The sequence below is a fragment of the Aethalodelphis obliquidens genome, unplaced genomic scaffold, assembly GCF_003676395.1.
Source record: "Aethalodelphis obliquidens isolate GAN/ISIS:26980383/991018 unplaced genomic scaffold, ASM367639v1 scaffold93, whole genome shotgun sequence".
Lineage (NCBI taxonomy): Eukaryota > Metazoa > Chordata > Mammalia > Artiodactyla > Delphinidae > Aethalodelphis > Aethalodelphis obliquidens.
The window spans coordinates 627,254-648,860 of NW_020838037.1; the positions used below are offsets into that span (position 1 = coordinate 627,254).

General features: G+C 36.0%; 1 protein-coding gene and 1 pseudogene across 2 annotated transcripts in view; both read right to left on the reverse strand.

The window, feature by feature from the left end:
- GUCY1A2 (guanylate cyclase 1 soluble subunit alpha 2) overlaps window positions 1-21,607 on the reverse strand; it is a 431,189-nt gene that overhangs the window by 367,345 nt on the left and 42,237 nt on the right. The gene's annotated exons all lie outside the window — the stretch shown is intronic.
- LOC113614283 (palmitoyltransferase ZDHHC7 pseudogene) lies at window positions 9,300-10,170 on the reverse strand (annotated as a pseudogene).

Genomic DNA, 21,607 nt, shown 5'->3' on the forward strand with positions numbered 1-21,607 from the left:
GGCATGGTATATCTCGTGAGATGCACTGGCAATCCTATAGACATATCGTAAGATTTATCCCCAGTTCTTGTCTCTTAAAATGCCTCAACAAGAATCATTTCTCAAATCAGGCTGTCTCTTCAATGATTCGTGAACATACCTTGCTCATTCCAACATGTGTCCTGTCACTCACAGTGCCTCTCCCGGAATCCCCAAAAGAGAGCATCCCTCACTGGACTGGCATAAACAAGGGGACAAAGAGGAGAGGAATCCACTTCTTAGGAAGGAGAGGGAGGAAAAAATACATCACAGTAGGAGGCAAAGAATACCAAAAAACAGAAGCAGGAGAAAGGAAACTGCACCAAAGGCTTAGTTTATTGTTATAGCGATATTAATAGGTAAGCCTGGGGCTAACTTACCCAAAAGAGATATAAAACAAAAATGTCTGAATTTAGAGCTTTTCTTTTTCCCATAAACTTTTATCACTTCCCCACCACTCTTTAAGTCCTAAAGAAAACAAAAGGTTATATGGGAGATCTTTCTTAACATCTGAAAGCAAACAAAAACACATTACCCAAAAGGTCAACCACAACCAGCACTTGACAGGAAAAAGATATTACAAAGTTGTAAGATCTTGAACTCACACTCAGTGATAAACACCACACTCTTTTCAAAGCACTTCTTTAGTACACTGCAGAAAACAGTCATAATTAAAAGTCAAAAAACATGCTGACTTTTCTCTTCTTAGGCCATTCCCAAGCCTTGCCAGAATATTGCTGCTATTTCCTTTCTAGCTTCCAGAAGAATGTCAAAGGTCAACATAGTTTGTTTTGTCTATCCAACTAACAGTGAAATGGTTGGCCTGGTGGCCTAGAAAGTAAATACACATTTGAGATTTTTTTAGCTTTGCGACCATGTTAACCTTGCTCTAAGTGCAAATCTTATAATGTAGGCAATCTTCTTTTTAAACAGTGAGCCAAATTTAAACTCCACTGTCTGCAGAACCTATACTACAGTAACTCTTACTACTAATATCCCTGTTTCACAAATCAGAAATACCCAAGGACTTATATAAATGAGCTAAGAATGAAGACACATGAAGTCAAGTTCCCATGTGGCAATACTAAGATTTGCTCTATCTCACAAACCCCTCCGATTTGCCTAACATTTCTACTAAGGTGAAAGCAGGGACATTGGTTTGTGAATACTACTGTTACTTGATGTTTGCCTCCCACTGGCAATAAGATTCATCCCATCATTTAATTAAAAATTTTGTCACCACAAAATCAAGATTGTGAGGTTCATAACAGCATGAAAGTGTGTATGTGAGTGAGTGTAGGGCATGAGGGGGTGGGGGGAGGGAAGTTAAGGAGACCTTAGACATAAGTAAGACCTGAGATGACATCTATGTGCCTCATATGTTTGCTTATGGTCATAATAAGTTTGAAATTTGAGTATAATTCACTTAAATCCCATTATTTCTATATAACAAGGTTTTAAAGAATTAAATAGATATGTATCAAAAATGAACACCATTTAAACAATACTTTGTCTATTCCAACAAGAGGGGAAGTGAATATCTAGTATGTGCTGGATTCTCTGACCTGTTATTAATTTAAAAATCTGGGCCGTGGTAGTAATTTTAACCATATATAGTTGTAGTCACAGGGTTTTCCATCATCTTCTAAATAGTTTGCTTTAAACTCCTATTAGCTCATTTTAAAAAACTAAACAGCTACTTGGTGTGATATCTTGCTTCAGATGAAGATTCTGTTTAACTAATTGTACAAACAGTTACATAGAGATGCAGAAAGCACTGTTATTAAATATAGAAACACTTTTATAGCACAGTGCAATATTATCTAATGACTGATGACAGACTGTGAATAATAATCTACTCTGGGTACTTAAAATGTCAGGGAAGCAATAAAAAAGAAAATCAGAATCTATAGAAAAGATTATGTCAACGATGTCATAACATCTTTGTTATAACAAAAATGTCATAACATAACAGTAAGAGGATTACAAGCAGAAAGGAACAGGTCCTAGTAAAGACGCCACTCACTGTAGTATCAAAAAATAAAATAAATAACTTGAGCAGTAGAATTAGTCAGCAGTTTTGTCACTAAGTCAGGTTATAAGGCCACAAAACTTGAGGAAAATAATATCCATAGATGAGCTCCAATTTGGACACTGATTACATAGAATTTGATGTTTTCATTGATGATATTAGGAACAGCAAAATATACTTAAGTATAAAAATAGACTACAAAAGCTCTTAAACTCATTTATGTTTGTTATTTTAGTTTAGTTTTGGATTTTTTTTTAATTGGTGCTAAAACCAAATAGAAATAGAAGGTCCCTTTGGATCAATGATCTATTTTAAATATAATTTTATTCAATAGTTTTTAGAAATGTTTTATTTTGATATAATTTTAAACTTAGAGGAAAGTTGCAAGATTAGTTCAAAAGCTTCCATATTCTTTTACCAAGATTCACCAATTTGTTAAAAATTTACCCCATTTGCTTTATTATGCGCTCTCTCTCTCTCATGCGTACACACATACACACACACACACACACACCACTTAAGAGTAAGTAGCAGACACCATGTCCCTTTACCACTAAATACTTCACTGTGTACTTCCTTAGAACAAGAATGCTCCTTTACAAAAACACAGTAAAATCATAAAGATGAGGAAATTTAACACTGGTACAATACTATTACCTAAAACACAGTCCAAATTCAAGTTTTCCTTACTGTCCCAACAATATTCTTTATAGCTACTTTTTTTTTAGTCCAGGATCCAATAAAGGATCATATATTGCATTTGTTTGTCTTGTGTCTTTCGTTTTCCCTCCTCTAGAACAATTCCTCAGTCTTTCTTTGTCTTTCAAACAATATTTCTCAGATACTTACCCTTCCAAACACTCTTCCTTGTTGGTGTGGTTACAAAAGATTGAACATAGCACCTAACCACTTGGTACCTACAGTCAAGTCGAAGAGAAAGATATATAGACCAATAGGAAGCACATCATGAAAATATAAGCTGGAGTCTCCCCATTTTTATCAGCTCAAAACCATTGCTTTCTTTATCTTTTTTCTATCTCTCATTTGGGAACAGGAAAATAATTCTATAGTCAGAATCATCATTGGTAAAAGTTATTTATAAAATAACTTTTAATTCAAGGAGTTATCTGAAGTAATATAGAGTACTATACAACAGTATGCAGTAAAATCGTATACATACACAAACATGCACACACAGAGGTTTGTGGGGGAGGAAAGTGTTTTTTTCTTTTTTTTAAGAAATAGGCATGTTTCTTCTAAATGGAAGATGTGTTACAATTTCCATTTATTTTCAGAAATAGAGAAAAATTGGACATGGTGAAACGAACTGTGCTTCCTTTCTGAAGTTGGAGAAGCTATATTCAAATCTAACCTCAATCATTTATTAGCTAAGTGATCTTAGGAAAGTCACTTAAAATCTGGGCCTTAATTACTTCACTGTAAAATCAGATAACAATAGTTAACTATAGACTTTAACGAGTAACAAAAGAACATATGTGAAAATTTTTCATAAAAAGTAAAGCACTGTAATATATATATACATGTATATATGCATGTACACATATATATGTGCGTCTATAGATGTAGTGATATATATAGGTGGATGTGTGTATGTACATGCATGTGAGGACAGACAGAGAATGACAGTGAGAGAAAGCTTAAGGATGTATTTGATTTGAATTTTTTTCCTGACAGGGTCCTCCCTCTCACCACTTAGAAGAGTACTGAATCCCAAATTTCTCAGTTTGAGTGTGGGCCTCCCACTTTTCTTGGGATGGCTGTCTTCCAGTGGCCACATACAAGCAGCATTGCATTCTGTCCACTGAGTACAGAAGTTCTATTCCTCCTGTCACGTGGCCTTTCCATGAGCTTCTAAACTGGAAGTGTTAAGAGGACAGAGATTATGCCTGGGATTATCCCTTTCCCTTACTCACTGTCAAGTCTCTAGAATCAACACAGTCCTGGGTACACAGAGGGTACCCAACAAATATTTGTGGAATGGTGAACACCAGCTGAGACTTTTTCCAGCCCAAAATACTATGACACAGCATCACTGGCTCCTTCTAGAGGTATTTGCTACTCAAACAACAGTGGGGAAACCAGAACTTACATCAACCTCCTCCATATTAGGATAAATGATGTTTAAAAAGAAAAAGTTCATTCCTGGAACTCTGAATCAGCATAAACACTATAGTCATGTACAAATCCTATTAGAATTGTGTAAATGAATTAAAAATGATTATCATTAACGTATTAATTATTTAAGCCCATCCCCACTCTCTTTTACATTCCATTGCCTTATTTTTCTTCATAGCACATCACTCTGAAGTTATCATTTTTGTTATTTATGGGTTTTTTGTTGTTGTTGTTTGCCTCTCCACTTTCTGTTTTTCTCCCTGCTAGTTACCAGCACCTAGAACAATACTGAAAGAAGTAGCTACTCAATAAATATTTGTATTGATGGAAAAAGTACTTGAAAATTGTTTCTTTAATGAGGTAAACATTTTCTATATTATTATATACACATATCACTGGATTAATAAACCTTTTCCTGTAGTTAGTACAAGAATAAACTTTAGCTCAGCTAAAGCCCTGGTGATCATTTAAAACAAACTAAGGAAGTTTACAGATTTGCAATAAGGTAGAGTCTCTTGATTACTAATTCTGCCATCTAAAAAATTAAGCTTAAATATAGCACAAAAGCAGAAAACTAATGACAAATTAAAGGAAGCAAACTTCTAAATGCTTGGCAGATTTGCATCTTCCTTTTTATTAATATGAAGGATTGAGTATCCAAATAATGAAAAAGAAAGGGTATGAAAACAAAAACAAAGGTAAATAAAAAACAGTCCTAAATACTAAAAGTGAATGAAGAGGAAAAAGAGGTGTCAGAATGTTGTAGGAAGTACAAAGAATCAGGAAAAACAGAACAAAAAGTAGAAAAAAGATAACAATCAGGTATTTTCAGTCAAAATTTTTTTATGCACTAATCACTCAGTGGAGTAACTCACAAAAATCAGGCTCATTTGTCACCGCTATGCTTGATCTCTGGCTGAAATCCCTCTTGATCTCTTGTTTTATGAAAGCTCACAGACAAGTAAAAACTTCCCTTTCCCAGAGCAGCTGCAAACTCACTCTATTGCCCACTCTATTTATATTTCCCCACCTAGGCTAAGTTTGTCCTCTGGTGATTAATGGGATTTCTGGTCCAAGTAGTGGTGGAGAGAAAAATGTTACTAAAGCCAGCATTTTACTAAAACTATGTGTGACCCACTCTTTCTGACGTTCGCTGAAGAACAACCTACCATACATCTGTGCAAAGTTAATGACATAGGATGAAGAAAGTGAGGGACTGACCCAGAACTAGTATGCCCACTTATGCAAAGACAGGAGAAAATCAGAAAAAAATATGATGTCATAAATGTGTGGTACAGACAGTGGCAGTCTAAGCCAGCATTCCTCAGCATTAAGGAGACTTGGCAAAGAGATAAAGAGATGGGGGACGGGGGGGAGGGGGAAGGCATCACTAGAGCACATGGCGTCTAGCAGGAGGCATTAAACCTGCAGCCAGAAGACAAAGGGCAATGAGTGGAAGCAGGGCTCCAGTTCCTGTTTAGAGATCAGAAGCAGAACTAAAAGTCCTGAAAAGAAACAGAATAAGTGAAAAGAACTGAGTGGTGTACAAGGAAGCAACCCCCTCTCAGAAATAAGACAGAGAGATAAACCCAGATTCTAGAACCTCTAGTACCAGAAAGTATAACTTGGTACTAAATTCTCTAAGAACTAGAGCTTACTAGGCATCCTTGCCAAAGAGCAGGGTTAGCCTTGGAGTTAAGGTGTCAAGTTATGGCTGCATGCCAGAACTATCAGGGGAGCTTTTTGTTCTTCCAGTTTTATTGAGATATAATTGACACACAGCACTGTATAAGCTTAAGGTGTACAGCATAATAATTTGACTTACATACATCATGAAATGATTATCACAATATGTTTAGTGAACATCCATTATCTCACACAGATACAAAATTAAAGATACAGAGAAAAGAAATTTTTCCTTGTGATGAGAATTCTTTCATGTATAACATATAGCAGTATTAATTATAATGATCATGTTGTACATTACATCCCTAGTACTTATTTATCTTATAACTAGAAATATGTACTTTTTTACCATCTTCATCCAACTCACTCTCCTACAAACCCCCACCTCTGGTCTGATCCACAAATCTGATCTTTTTTTCCTATGAGTTTGAGTTAGAAGTATAATTGACCTATAACACTATGTTAGTTTCTGTTATGCAAGATAGTGATTCAATATTTCTATATATTTCAAAATGATCACTGCATTAAATCTAGCTATGATATGTCACCGAACATAGGAATTACATAGTTATTAACTATATTCCCCACACTGTATATTTCATACCTATGACACATCTATTTTGTAACTAGAAGTTTGTACCTCTCAATCTCCCTCATCTATTTCTTTCCTCCCCACACCATCTCTGGCAACCATCTGTTAGTTCTTTGTATCTATAACTCTGTTTTTATTTTATGTTTGTTTGTTTTGTTTTTCAGATTCCACATATAAGTAATATCATACATTATTTATCTTTCTCTGTCGGACTCATTTCACTTAGCATAATATCCCTAGGTCCAACCGTGTTATTGGAAATGGCAAGATTTCATTCTTCTTTATGGCTGAGTGATAGTCCACTGTGTGTGTGTGTGTGTGTGTGTGTGTGTGTGTGTGTGTGTGTGTGTATCTTGCATCTTTATTCATCTATTGATGGACAATACTATCGTGGAGAATACTTCAATAAATATAGGGGTGCATATATATTTTTAATATATTTTTAAGTACTGTTTTTTTTTTTCCTTTGGATATATTTTTTCTTTGGATATATTGCTGAATCATACAGTAGTTCTGTTTTTAATTTTTTGAGGACTCTCCATACTGTTTTCCATAGTGGCCACAAGAGTTTACATTCCCAACAACAGAGAACAAGGGTTCCCTTTCCTCCACATCCTCAGCAACAATTGTTATTTGTTTTCTATTTGAGAATAGCCATTTTGACAGGTGTGAGGTGATATCTCATTGTTGTTTGGATTTGCATTTCCCTGATGATGATAGTGACGTTGAGCATCTTTTCATGTGCCAGTTGGCCATCTATATGTCTTCTTTGGAAAAATGCCTATATATATCCTCTGCCCATTTTTAATGTTTGTTTGTTTGATGTTGAATTGTATAAGTTCTTTGCATATTTTGGATTTTAACCCCTTATCAGATATATCATTTGCAAAGATCTTTTCCCATTCAGTACATGGCTTTTTTGTTTTGTTGATAGTTTCCTTTGCTGTGAAAATGCTTTTTGTTTGATGTAGCCCCATTTATTTATTTATGCTTTTGTTTCCCTTGCCTAAGGAGACATATCCAAAAAAATATTAAGACTGATGTCAAAGCACATACTGCCTATGTTTTCTTCTAGAAGTTTTATGTTTTCAAGCCTTAAATTTTAGTCTTTACTACATTATGAGTTGACTTTTGTGCACAGTATGAGAGAGTAGTCCAGTTTGATTTTTTGAACATAGTTGTCCAGTTTTCCCAACACCAGTTATTAAAGAGGCTGTCTTTTTCTCATTGTATATTTTTGCCTCCTTTGTCATAGATTAATTGCTCATGTAAGTGTGGGTGCATTTCTGGGCTGTCTATTATGTTCCATTGATCTATGTATCTGCTTTGTGCAAGTACCATACTGCTTTGATGACTGTAGCTTTGTAGTATAGTTTGAAATCAGGGAGTGAGTATGATACCTATAGCTTTGTTCTTTCTCAAGTTTGTTTTGGCTATTCTGGGTCTTTTGTGTTGTTATACAAAATTTTTATTTATTTGTTTCCATTTGCATGGAATACCTTTTGCTATACTCTTGCATTCAGTGTGTTCTTTAGCTCTGAAATGAGTCTCTTATAGGCAGCATATTGATAAGCCTTGTTTTTTATCCATTCAGCCACTCTGTCTTTTAATTGTATCATTTAGTCCATTTACATTTGAAATAGTATTGATAGGTATGTAGTTACTGCATTTGGTTAATTGTTTTGGGGTTGTTTTTATAGTTATTTTTCCTTTCTTTCATCTTCTTTTGTTCACTTCCCTTGTGATTTGATGACTATCTTTAATATTATATTTGGATTCCTTTCTCCTTTTTGTGTGTATTTATTATAGATTTTTGGCTTGTGGTTACCATGAAACAGATAGATAGACAAACAGAAAGACAGATAGATAGATAGATAGATAGATAGATAGATAGATAGATAGATAGACACATAGATAGGGATATATGATAGATAGGTAGATAGATAGAAAGACAGATAGATAGGGATAGATGATAGATAAGTAGATAGATAAACAGATAGATGATAGATAAATAGATGATAGACAGATAGATAGGGATAGATGATAGATAGATAGATGATAGATAGATAGACAGATAGACAGGGATAGATGATAGATAAATAGATAGATAGATAGATAGTTGATAGATGATAGATAGATAATTCTAGGTTGTTGATCTCTTAAGTCCATTTTAACAACCCTGCATTTTTACTCTCCACTACCACATCTACTGTTTTGGACAGCATATTTTACATCATTTCATTTTGTTTATCTCTTAACCACTTATTGTGGATATAGATGATTTTACTCCTTTTGTCTTTTAACCTTCCTACTAGCTTTATACATGGTTGATTTACTACCTTTATGTATATTTGCCTTTACCAATTAGATTTGTCCTTTTGTAATTTTCATGTTTCTAGTTGTGGCCTTTTCTTTTCCTTTTGTTTGTTTGACTGTTTGTTTTTTCTGGCACACAGAATTTTAATAACCCTTGTAATACCCCACACACCTTCTTAGAAAATGCCAAGTATGTTAACAAAACTCCTTACTGTACAGGAAGATAATAACATTTGGCTTCTTCATGTGGCCACACTCCTTCGTTACTGGACGATGACACTGGTCAGAGTGCCACCCAGATTTTCCCAGTGTGGGAAATCCCTATCTGTGACAATAAATATATAAATTCTGCTTGCTGTAACACCTGGTTTGTGTAGGTTCCATTTGCCCTATTGGTCACAAATGAGCTGTTGATACCATTTCTGACCCCAAATAAATAAAGTCCATTAACAAGTTGTAGCATGATGAGAGGGCCTCATGTAGAGAACTTGGGCCCCTTTTTCTGAGTATTATCTGCAGTCACCTGAATCAGAAGCCAACGAAGGGGTTCATCCAGAGCAGCAAGGGGGAGCCTCCCAAAGACTGACTTCATCCCTTCCCACTGCAGCCTCTGCTCCCACTCAGGCTTCTTACTCTTCAGCCTCTCAACCTCCGTTTCATCATTGCATACAGAGTGGATCTGAGTGCCAAACATCACTGCAGTGAAACTGAAAAACAGCAGACCCTCAAGGCACAGGAAGATCAACAGAATTACAGTGACTACAGATGAACAATCACTGCATTCAGTCCACTGCTCTTGGATGCAGGGGATGAACTGCAGCCCTCAGAGCACAAGTGTGTGCATGAACGCCAGCACGAAGTACATAGTGAAGAGCACAAAAAAATCTCTGATTCTTTTCTCCAACACAATTGTTCAGCCATGGCAGGGATGATCCATTTTTCAAATACATCTTTTGCAAATACTGCAGTTGTGGGTGTGCTCAGGCTTGATACAGCAGCACTTGGGGTACTTGTAGATCACTTCTTCTGCAAACTCTTCAGTTTGCAGGCTTCAGCTGCAAACTCTCCATGTATTCTTTAATAGCATTGCCTTTAGGTACTGCTCCAGGGCCGGTGAGCATAGTCCTCAGGTAAGATGACAGGGCGAGCATCACCAGGCAGATAAAAACGACCCTGTTGACCACAGAGTACCAGAAGTCTTTAGAAGGCAGCAGCACAACTAACATCACCATGAAGTCCAAGTACATAACCAGAAGCCACATCATGATGGTGCAGATCATGCCACTGCTGTCACAGATGAACTATAGGAGGATGAAAAGTCGTAGTTGTCATTTTCAGTCAGGAGAGGATGATGTTTGACATCCCAGAGCCAGTGTCCTGATGATGGCATGGTTTCCCTCACAATTTATTTCTAAACATTTCTTGTGCCTTTTCTTCAGAATCTTAAGGTGCATACTGTCCCATGTGATAGAATGCGAGGCCCAGGTGGGGTCGCCCAGCACCTTGACTCCTCCTGGCCTGCGGCAGCGGCAACATCAACTGCAGCAGTGGAGGCAGGGATACATTGTACAGCAGTGCTCATGTTCAGGCCAGAGCCGCCCACAGCTCCACTCAACTGGGTCCCACGAGCTAGTGAGAGGGAGGCTGCCACCGAGCACACGTGAGAGCCAGAACCCACCCTGGAGAGCTGGCCTTTTCTTTTTTATGTAGAGAAGTCCTTTTAACATTTCTTGTAAGGCTGATTTGATGGTGCTGAATTATTTTAGCTTTTGCTTATCTGTAAAACATTTGATCTCTCCATTAAATCTGAATGAAAGCCTTGACAGGTGTAGTATTCTTGGTTGGAGGTGTTTCTCTTTCATCCCTTTGAATATATCAAGTCACTCCTTTCTGGCCTGCAGAGTTTCTGTGGAAAAGTTAGATGATTTCCTTATGAGAGTTCCCTTACACCTAACATTTTGCTTTTCCCTTGATGCTTTTAATATTCTCTCATCTTTAATTTTTGCCATTTTAACATTTTAACTTTTTGGAACACACCGAGACACACTGTAATTAAAATGTTCTCTTTGCCTAACTTGCTGTAACCCTTTTTGGGTTGATCCAGTTTAGGATACTCTGTGCTTCCTGGGCCTGGATATTTCCTTTCTCAGGTTAGGGAAATTTTCAGCCATTATGTCTTCAAATATGTTCTCTGACTCTTTCCCTCTCTCTTCTCTTTATGGGACCCCTATAATGCAAATAATACTATTGATGTAGTCCCAGAAATCTCTCAAACTTCCTTATTTCTTTGTATTCTTTTTTTCTTTTTTCTGTTCAGCTTCAGTGATTTCTACTACTCTGTCTTCCAGCTCGCTGATCTGTTCCTCTGTATCGCCTAATCTATTCTTGATTCCTTCTAGTGTATTTTTTATTTCAGTTATTGTATTCTGCAGCTCTGCTTGGTTCTTTATATTTTCTAACTCTGTTATAAACTTCTAACTTCTCACTCTGTTCATCCAGTCTTCTCCAGAATTCTTTGAGCATCTTTACAATCATAACCTTGAAATCTTTATCAGGTAGATTGCTTATCTTCACTCCACTTAGTTCCTCTTCTGAGGTTTTATCTTATTCTTTCATTTGGAACATACTCCTCTCTTGCCTTATTTTGCCTAAATTGCTGTTCTTATTTCTGTGTATTTGGTAGGTTGTTACATTTCCTGACCTTGAGGAAGTGACCTTTTGTAGGAGAAGTCCTACGCATTCCAGCAGTGCACTCCTTCCTGGTCACCAGAGCTATAGGTTCTAGGGTATCCCCTATGTTGGCTGCATAGGTCCTTCTGTTGTAGCAGGCTGACTGCTATGGGCAAGTCTGGTAGGCATGGCTAGCCCTCAGTTGGGTTGTTTGTCAGGCCCTGCCTTGTACAGAGGCTGCTGGCCACTGGCAGGTGTGGCTGGGTCACAAGGTGACTGGCCGCAGAGCCCCAGATGGTCCCAGGGCTGGTGCTGGTCAACTGGTGGGCTGAGCCACATCTGGCAAGGGTGGTTGTGGGGACGGGCTTCCAAGATATAGTGTCAGCCTGCTGACGGGTGGGGCTGATCCCTGACACAGCTGACTGTAGGGTCCATGGAGCCCAAAGCTGGTGTCAGCCCACTGGTGATTGATTACTTTAGGGTTAGTGTCAGTGCACTGGTATGCAGGGGCAGGTCTTGGGCCCATTAGTGGACAGGGTCCCAGGGTGGCTGTGGGTACAGGGAGTCTGGGGTTGAGTTCCTGTCAAGGTAGCTACTTAGCTTGAGGGTCCCAGTACTGGCACTAACAGGCTAGTGGGCAAGGCCAGTTCCCAGTGCTAATAATCTATAGGAAGGATTCCAAAATGGCACTTGCCAGCACCAGTGTCCTCATGGTAGAATAAGCTCCCCAAAATGGCTGACGTCAATATGTCCCCAGGGTGAGTTCCAGTTTCCTCTTGCCTCTTTAGGAGACTCCCCAATATCAGCAGGTGTGTCTGACCCAGGCTCCTTTCAAATAACTGCTTCTGCCCTGGGTCGCAGAGCATGTGAGATTTTGTGTGCACCATTTAAGAGTGGAGTCTCTATTTCCCACAGCCTTGTGTGTCTTCTGAAAGTAAGCCCAGCTGGCCTTCAAAGCCAAACATTCTGAGACTTGTCTTCCTGGTACAGGACCCCCAAGACTGGGGAGTCCAATGTAGGGCTTGGACCCCTCAGTCTTTGGGAAGAAACTTTACAATTGTAATTATCCTCCCATTTGTGGGTCACCCACTAAGGGGTATGGGTCTTGTCTATACTGCATCTTAGCCCCTACTGCCCATCATGTTGTGGTTCCTTCTTTACATCTTTAATTGTACAAGATCTTTTCTACTAGTCTCTTGTCTTTCTTATCAATAGTGCTCATTAAATGGTTGTAATTTTGGTGTGCCCATGGAAGGAGGAAAGCTCAGGATCTCGGTCATTCCCCCTGGGGAACTTATCTTTAACATACAAGTTTTCAGTCCCCATTCTAGATATGATGAATCAGAATATTTGGATATAGTGTTTACAAGCCTGTTTTTAAAAATTTCTCCAGATGATCCTACTGTACAATCACTAGTGGAATCTACTCTTCTAGAGTCTGGAGTAGAAACAATTACTTCTGGGATTAGAATTCAAAGCAATAATACAAAAGATATCTCTCTAGGAAGGGCAAAAGCATAAATTCATAAATGTTAAAATAAATATACATATATTCAGAGTTGGATTTTCTTCCTTTTTTCCTCGTGTAGCTCTGGAAAATGTTCAATCTGACCAGTATGTATGAGTCAGGAATTATTTCAGCATCCTTGCTTATGAATATCACACGTGTTTTTTTCTTCAACTGGTTGCTATATGTGCTCCACTGGTTTCTTTTCACATCTATCAAAAACACTCCACTTACATCAAATAACATTCTATCTCATACCATCAATGATTCATCTCTTCTGTGGGGACTCACAGCTGGTTCTTCTGACTCCTCTTTTCTACATGGGAAGTGAAGCTCAATCCTTCATATCTCCAATCATTCTCTATCTCCCAACAATCTACTCCAACCAAGTCTGGACCACAACAATGGGGAATAAGAATATAGAAGCTGGGCTTCCCTGGTGGTGCAGTGCTTGAGAGTCTGCCTGCGGATGCAGGGGACACGGGTTCGTGCCCCAATCTGGGAAGATCCCACATGCCACAGAGCGGCTTGGCCACTGAGCCATGGCCGCTGAGCCTGCGCGTCTGGAGCCTGTGCTCCGCAACAGGAGGGGCCACAGCAGTGAGAGGCCCGCATACCGCAAAAAAAAAAAAAAAAAGAATATAGAAGCTGCCCACAAATGCTACAATAAAATTCACATGTATCACAGGGAAAAATTCTGACTAATATTTCCAAATCTACATCTCCTTTCTTCACAAAGGAAAATTACCATTTCTTATTGTAAAGTTAAGATCAGACTTGGTTGAAAAGCAGGATAGGCCAGGAATTGGAAGTTTGGGCTCAATCATACTACATTTGAAATGAATCTCTTATCTCACTTTAACTACCTACCATTATGGGTAACAGAAATAGGGAAAGAGAACTCCAAAACACCTATAAAAATCATCCACAATACATAATCATAGCTCCCCAAATGGAAAATAAAACATATGAGAATTTTTAACAGAACAGGCTCATAAAAAACAAATACAAAGATCCATATTTTTGTTTTTGAAAATAGACTGTGAGATAATAAAGGGAATACATCATATAACAAGCCTTAATTTGAATAACATCTTTATTCTGACTCATAAAGTTCTGTTCATCAAATTAATTTAAATAAATGGTGATAGAAATGCTGTCAAAACACTTAAAATTGACTGAACATCTAAACCCAAAGTTAATAAGAATGAAAACTCATCTAGCATAGAACCTAGGATATTTGAATTTAACTCTAATCTTACTTAAAATTTTCATTAATTTTCAAGATAATTAACTAGTTATTAAAATTTATAGCCCAGTCAAAGTTAGAGATTTGTAGCAAAGAGCAATAAAATCAGAGAATATAAAGGACCAAAAAACAAAAAGTAGACCTAAGATAAAAATAATTAATTTAATGAATAAAAGGCATAAAATAAAAAGGGAAAAGAGAGGGGAGGAGAGAAGGTGGTGTGTTCATTTGAGCTAAAAGATTCAAAAGGAGTGAACACAAACATATGGTATTTAAATTTAAAAAGTAAATATGCCAAATCACTATGAATTTGTTCCAAGAGATGGTAAAAAAATGACCTATGAGTTTCACATAGGAAGTGGTATGGGCCCACATCATCTTTCTCACATAGTAAGGAAAGAATAAACTTCTTGCTAACTGAGAGAAAAAACAAAAATTATTCTTTGGTAATAGAAGCAGTAGAGAGGTCAATAAGTATTGCAGCAGACTCTTACATCACAGCCTCATAGTCTTCCTGCCTTCCCCACAAGTCCATGTAAAAAGGCTGACCTAACTGTGCTTTCATTTCTTCTAAGTCACAGGTAATTTTTCCATGTTAGGAATTTTGCAGATATTAAGTGGAAATTATACTGTTTCCTGAGAAAAGAGCAATGGGAGATTGTTTAAGAGGCTTACAAAACCTGCTTATGAAAATGAACTGAGTAAAAGAAGGTTTCGTTAAGCGAGTTTGACTCACTGGCCATTGATAGTGTTGAAAGGAATTCAAACCACATTAATCTGAAGATGAGGGGAGCATAAGCATATTAACAAAGACTGATATTTTGAACATCTTCAATAAATAGGATAAGTTATATCACTTAGAAGTTATACCTAAACACATAAAATATTTCATTTTCTACTATATAACAGTGGCTGACTCCATCCCAGGGGCTTATTTTTACCAAATCAAAGAGAAATATTCTGCCTGTTAGCACCATGGATAATTTCTGGTATGATTTTTAATCATACCAGAAATAATTTTTTAAACAGTTTCTAAATCAGTCATAAAATCTTGGAAAAGCACTCATAATGACAAAACAGGAAAACAATATTCTTAACTATAGTTTGTATATGTTGAAATTGTAAGGAGATAGCAGGTGCTGTTTTTGTTTATTAAAACTTCAAGGGAAAAGGCACATCTATTAGAATGACTAAAATCAAAACAATCTGACAAACCAGTTTCTGGAGAGAATGAGGAATAAGTGATAACAGCCATTTTGGAAGACATTTTGGTAGTTTCTTACAAAGCTAAACAAAGTGCAGCAATCACACTCCTAGGTGCTTACCTAACTGATTCAAAAACATGTCTACATAAAAATCTGCAGGTGTATGTTTATAGCAGTTTTATCCATAATCACCAAAAACAGAAGTAACCAGCTGTCTTTCAATAGGTGAATGGATAAGCAAACTGTAGTACATTATTATGATGGAATACTATTCAGAGAGAAAAAAGGAATGAGCTATCAAACCACACAAAAATATGTACTAAACCTAAATGCACACTGCTAAGCAAAAAAACAAACAAAAAAAACAGAAAAAGTGTGAAAAAGCTACATGCTATTATAATTCCACTTATATAACATTCTGGAAAAGGCAAAGCTATAGAGTGTCAAACAGATTAGTATTTTCTAGGGATTTGTTGGGGGAAAAGAGGTGAAGTACAGAGGAATTTTAAGGCAGTAAAAGTATTTCATATGATATTATAATGGTGGATACATGACACTATGCACTTATCAAACTCATAAAATTATACAGCACAAAAAGTGAACTTTACAGTATACAAATTTTAAATATATATAGAAAAAAATTTATATATGTATTTGTATATAAATATATTTATATATATACATATGTATATGCCAGAAATGGAATGTAAGATCCCAGAATGGAATGAATTAGCTATCAAGTCACACAAAGAATATAACTGTATTACAAACTTTTTTACAAGTGCAAAAAAAAACTTCACTGAAGGTAGTAGAGTAGAAAGGTGCTGACCTAAATAACCTTGGAAATGAGTGGAGTCTGTAAAACTTCATACATAAATCCATACTCTGAAATTGCACACAAACACTGTACTCTAGTTGATAAAAATCATTTCCCATAGGAGCATGTAATAACAATTCTGAAACAACTATACTCCTACACTGCAATTGAACAATTATGTAGCCAATGGCTAAACAGAACAAAGTTTCTCACTGCTGGAGTAGGAGGTTACAGTAAGCAAGGGGGAAAGGTCAGAATGATCCATACGATAATGGGTTAGAGTTGAAGACATCAGTATGAACTCATATTTAGCATAATACATAAATACAGAAATATTTATAGACAGGCATATATATATATAGCAGTTAATATACACATATATATTTCCTTGCTCTGTCAACTGAGAGAGCCTAGAAGCAGCAACACCCCAATAGCAATGAGTACACCAAGTACCCAGATTTTGGTTTCCAACACCATTCTCCAACAAAAGGAATCAGGACTCCATTGAGACTCCTTTAAGAAATGACTTTGAGAAATGACTGAGGCAGAAAATATACAAGATGAGTCTGGAGCATCTTATAATACAAGATAGTAGGGAAGTGCTCAAAACACACACACAATAATGATGGACATATGTCAAAGTACACAGCAGACAACTGAAAGCAAGCTGACTAGTACTCTTCAAAACCATCAAGGTCATCAAATACAAGGAAAGACTGAAAAACTGTCACAGCCAAGAGGAGTCTAAGGAGACCTAACAACTAAATGTAATATATCCTGAGTGGGATGCTGGAACAGAAAAAGGACAGGTAACAACTAAAGATATCTAAATAAAGCTTGAAATTTAGTTAATAATAATGTATCAATACTGGTTCATTAATTGGGACCAAAGTACCATATTACTGTAAGCTGTCAATAATAGGGGAAATAGGTGTGGAATGTATGAGAACCTTCTACTATCTTCACACCTGTTCTGTAAATCTGAAACTATACTAAAATTAAAAGTTTATTTTTTAAAAACTTAAAGGGAAAAGAAAAGTAAAAACCTACCTACTAAAAAATTCAGAAAAGAGAACAACAGGCAGTCTGAAGAATTTAGGATGTGAGAGGTTGCTCTCCCACATAAAGAAGAGGTCCAGGACAGAAAGCTGCTAGTGATAGGGCAATAACACATTAGATATAGACAAAGAAGATCAAAAGAATAAGAAAGAAAAACTGTCATGTTTTTTCAGTAAAGAAGAGAAGCTTAGCGTGGAGAAATTTAGCAGGGTAAATGGGAAAAGGCTTGTTATAAGATTCAGAAGAAAATGCTCCCAAGAGAAAAAAATATCTAGGGGAGTAAAGAAAGCCCTCTACATTTCTTTTCAATATATTTGTATCTTCTAAAGCTGGTCTGCATAATTTAAGGATCAGTTTTTATTTAAATGTTTTATAATTTTACACATATTGGAGGCAGTGAGACACTCAGCAGTCTCATTCCTTTTCAGGCCTACCTACTACATCTAATCACTTCAGAAAAAAGTATTCAAGCAGAGAGTAGAAAAAAGAAGTTATTTTTAATTTACATGGAATAACTACTCAATTCTCTACTAGGAATTATTAAATTCCTAAATTTAATAATTTAGGCATTATTAAATTCCTATTTAATAATTTTATAATTATTAAATTCCTAAATTTAATAATGCCTAAATTATTAAATTCCTAAATGAGATACTTTGACAATATTCCTAAGCTTAACCATTAAAAAAAAATCAATGGCATTATAAATACAGCCTTTTGCAAGGTTTGTGCTAGGCCAATGACATCTAACATATTAAATTAAGCCACCAAATCAGCTTGAAATCTTGTGGCCAACAGAACTGGCATAGGGTTTACTACAGCATAACTATGAAACCATGTTTGTGTCATGAGCCAAACACTGTCACCCTTAATTTGCACTGTCAACATCTGAAATCTGAAAAAAAAATCTAACCTGTAAATGATTCAAATTACAAGGAAACTGCATTCTCCTTAATACCAATGATAAATAACCAAACTTTTTTGATACTATCCTTATGCAAGCAAGTTTCCCTAGTACACTTTCAAGTAGTAATGAACTAAGTAAAATGCAATACAATGACAACTTTCATAATTCAGAGAACTAGAAAGACTTGTGTAATTAGCATTGGAGGTGTGATGTAAAGTCAGTCTTAGTCCAATGACCCTTGAAGGCAGCATGAAGCAGGGAAAGGTTTGGAGTCAGACTGACCTGGTTTTAAATCCTGCTTTTGTGGCTTGTCAGCACTGACAAAGGAACTTAACAAGTTACTGTATCAAAATATGTTTCTTCATCTATAAAAGGGAGAATATTGACCTCCCAGTTCTGATGCAACCATTATTTTGTGAATATTCAATAATAGGAGCAAACACTTCAGCATTTGTTATTTATCAGGCTGCTGTAAGTACTTTATATAAATTAACTTATTTAATCTTCCTAACAACTCTAGAAGGTATGCAATTATATTATCCCCATTTTACAAATGAGAAATATCTAGTATGGAAAAATTAAGTAACTTATTCCAGTTCATACAGTGAGTAAGTATGTTTTCATAACTAAGTAATCTGGCTTTAGTTTTTGCTCTAAATTACTACATTATAATATCATTATTAAATCAGTTAATAAATCAGTTCCCTTCCAGCCACCCTAACTCCAATTCATCTCATTAAAATACTGACACTATTTACTTTTAATTTACTTTTAATGAAAGAGAAAACTGATCTGTTACCAAGTTACAGTAATAAGAACTATATTGAACTATGTTAAATATCCTATGATAAACCATAATGGAAAAGAATGTTAAAAAAAGAATATACGTATATGTATAACTGAATCACTTTGCTGTACAGCAGTAATTAACACAACATTGTAACTCAACTATACTTCAATAAAAAAATAAATAAAACACCATTTGTCTCCCCCAAAATAGAACTATATTGGCAGAATTTATTTATTGCTATCAATATTAATTCATCTATAAAAATAAGTGGTTTTTGTACCAACTAGTTCTCCAATATGCTAAATATGTTAAATATATTCTAATTCACTAAACAATTACATGTTTTAGAGTTATTCTAAGGAAACCCTCAGGTAACCTTAACCCTAAAGTAAGGCTAACTAACTCTTCACAGTTTTATGGCCAATTACAAGGCTGTCAAGTGCACATTCAAAATCACAATAAAAGCAGAAAAGTACATACAAGTCAACATGTAAGCAATAAACTATTGCTTATATAAAAACAAGTGGCAACAAAAAGTTCCATACCAGCTAATGATTCTGGAATCAGTGGCACTTTATAGGGAGCTCAGGTTACACAGTATTTCACAAAAATATTGTGAGGTATATGCACCAAAGGTCATCCACTCCATTCTCCTCACTATCATTTTCCCAACAAATAATCCTATGAAAACATTACTCTGACACTGACTTTAAATGCTGACTTTCTGGAGACAATAAAGCCCCACTCTAACAGAAGACCTTTAAAACAGAAAAAAACTTTAATGAATATTTTTTCACAATTCATGTCCTTCACCAATTATTTTGAGAGAAAATGCACTTTAGCCAAGGCAGTATAAAACTATACTTTGTTAATACTTAGTAAATAACTGACGCTTATTAAAATAGTAAACCTCTGTTTGCTATAATTCATCAGTAGATGAATTACCTTAGATCTCTCATTTCTATATGATTTCTGTCCTACTGTGGAATGATTTTATCCTACACCATCTATATCTTATGGCTTTTGATGAAACACCCACAACCCCTTTAACAGTATCAAAACCTGTTAAAACTGAAATCGTCATAATCCTCATTTATTTTAAATTGTATTACGCAAAGGGAGCTAAGCAATATATCATCCTTCTCCCTTAAGTCTCCCTATTCAATTCTGTCTTCCTTTCCCCAACATTACCTAAATCCAAGATACAGGATCAGGTGGCAACACTTCAGCAGAAAACACAGTATACACCCTTTAATGCTTTAGCATAGATGCGTCATTGTACCAATCAACTGTTACAATTTCCAAGAAAATACTCAATGCTGCACCTCATAAGACTATAAACACATATTTTTACTTAATTGGAGCTAAAAATGAGCTTTGCAGATTATGCCTGGAAAAGGCTTACATTTTTCAAACAACTAAAATTAGAAGATCATTTTGGTATGCACAAGATGTACTAAATAAAGCAGTACGTTTAACACTAAAAGCCTCCAGTAGGGAGGGCATTGTTCACAACTATCTCTCTTTGTATATCCTTTTTTCCGGAGTTTAGAAACCTCCTTAGAGTACTGTACTGCATTATCACAGTGAATGCCAGAGCACCAAAATAAGGAATAATCTGTACTTAATATCCCTAATTTGTAAATAATGAGACAATATAACAACTGGTTTCTAAGCCAACAAAAGAAAATCAATGACAAAAATGTTGATGTCTAGAAATAGTTCTTTACCATTACTACAGAGGGCATAAACCACTCTGTAATGTGCACATGTTTCCAGGGAGTCCTAAGGAAGAGGCAATGGAACAAATGCATGACAGAAGCATGACTGGTCTTCTGCAACAAGCTTTCTCCTTCTCTTCAGGTTTCTCTTTTTATTCCATGCCAACCACTTAACTCAAACTTCAACCTGCAGAGCTGGTAAACGATCAAACTACCTAGAGTTTATACTAAGTAGATAGAGATGGTCATTTTGAAAGGAGAAAAATTTGTTACTCTGATCATATTTTCTGACCTATGACTTTAAATATTTTTTGATGATAGGTGAAATATAAATAATATTCGGATGAGTGAACAAACACAATTCTAGTCTTTACTATAACCTTGTAATATGTTAAGAAGGTGAGAGAAATATGTATCCCTCAAATCCAATCCACCAATATTCTAACCACACCACCCAAAGCTGGTAAATATAAATCATAGAGTTGGAAAACTGCCCTCTGGCATCCACAGACAGGGCTTCCAGGCATCAACATTTTCCTTAAACTCGTTGAAACTCTATTTCTCCATGCTAAACTCCCCAACTCAGAACAGGTCCTCTTTCTTTACGGTGTTTTTCTTTTCAGAGTTAATCAATTTTTGCATTTGCATAAATGATTGCACTGAGACTTTAAATGTAATTCTTTGTAAAAGGTGAGATCTAAGCAAACCAAGATTAATCATACTTCAGTGACTTGTTAAAAATAAAAATAAAGCTTACATTGTAAGCTGTCACCTTTGTCCTCAGTCTATATTTCAAGAATTATGATAGGACATAAATTAAGAGAACAGCTACGTCCTAGGCACATAATCACCTGTTGGATACATGCCAGCGTCTTGTGAACAGGAGGCAGTCATTTACAAGA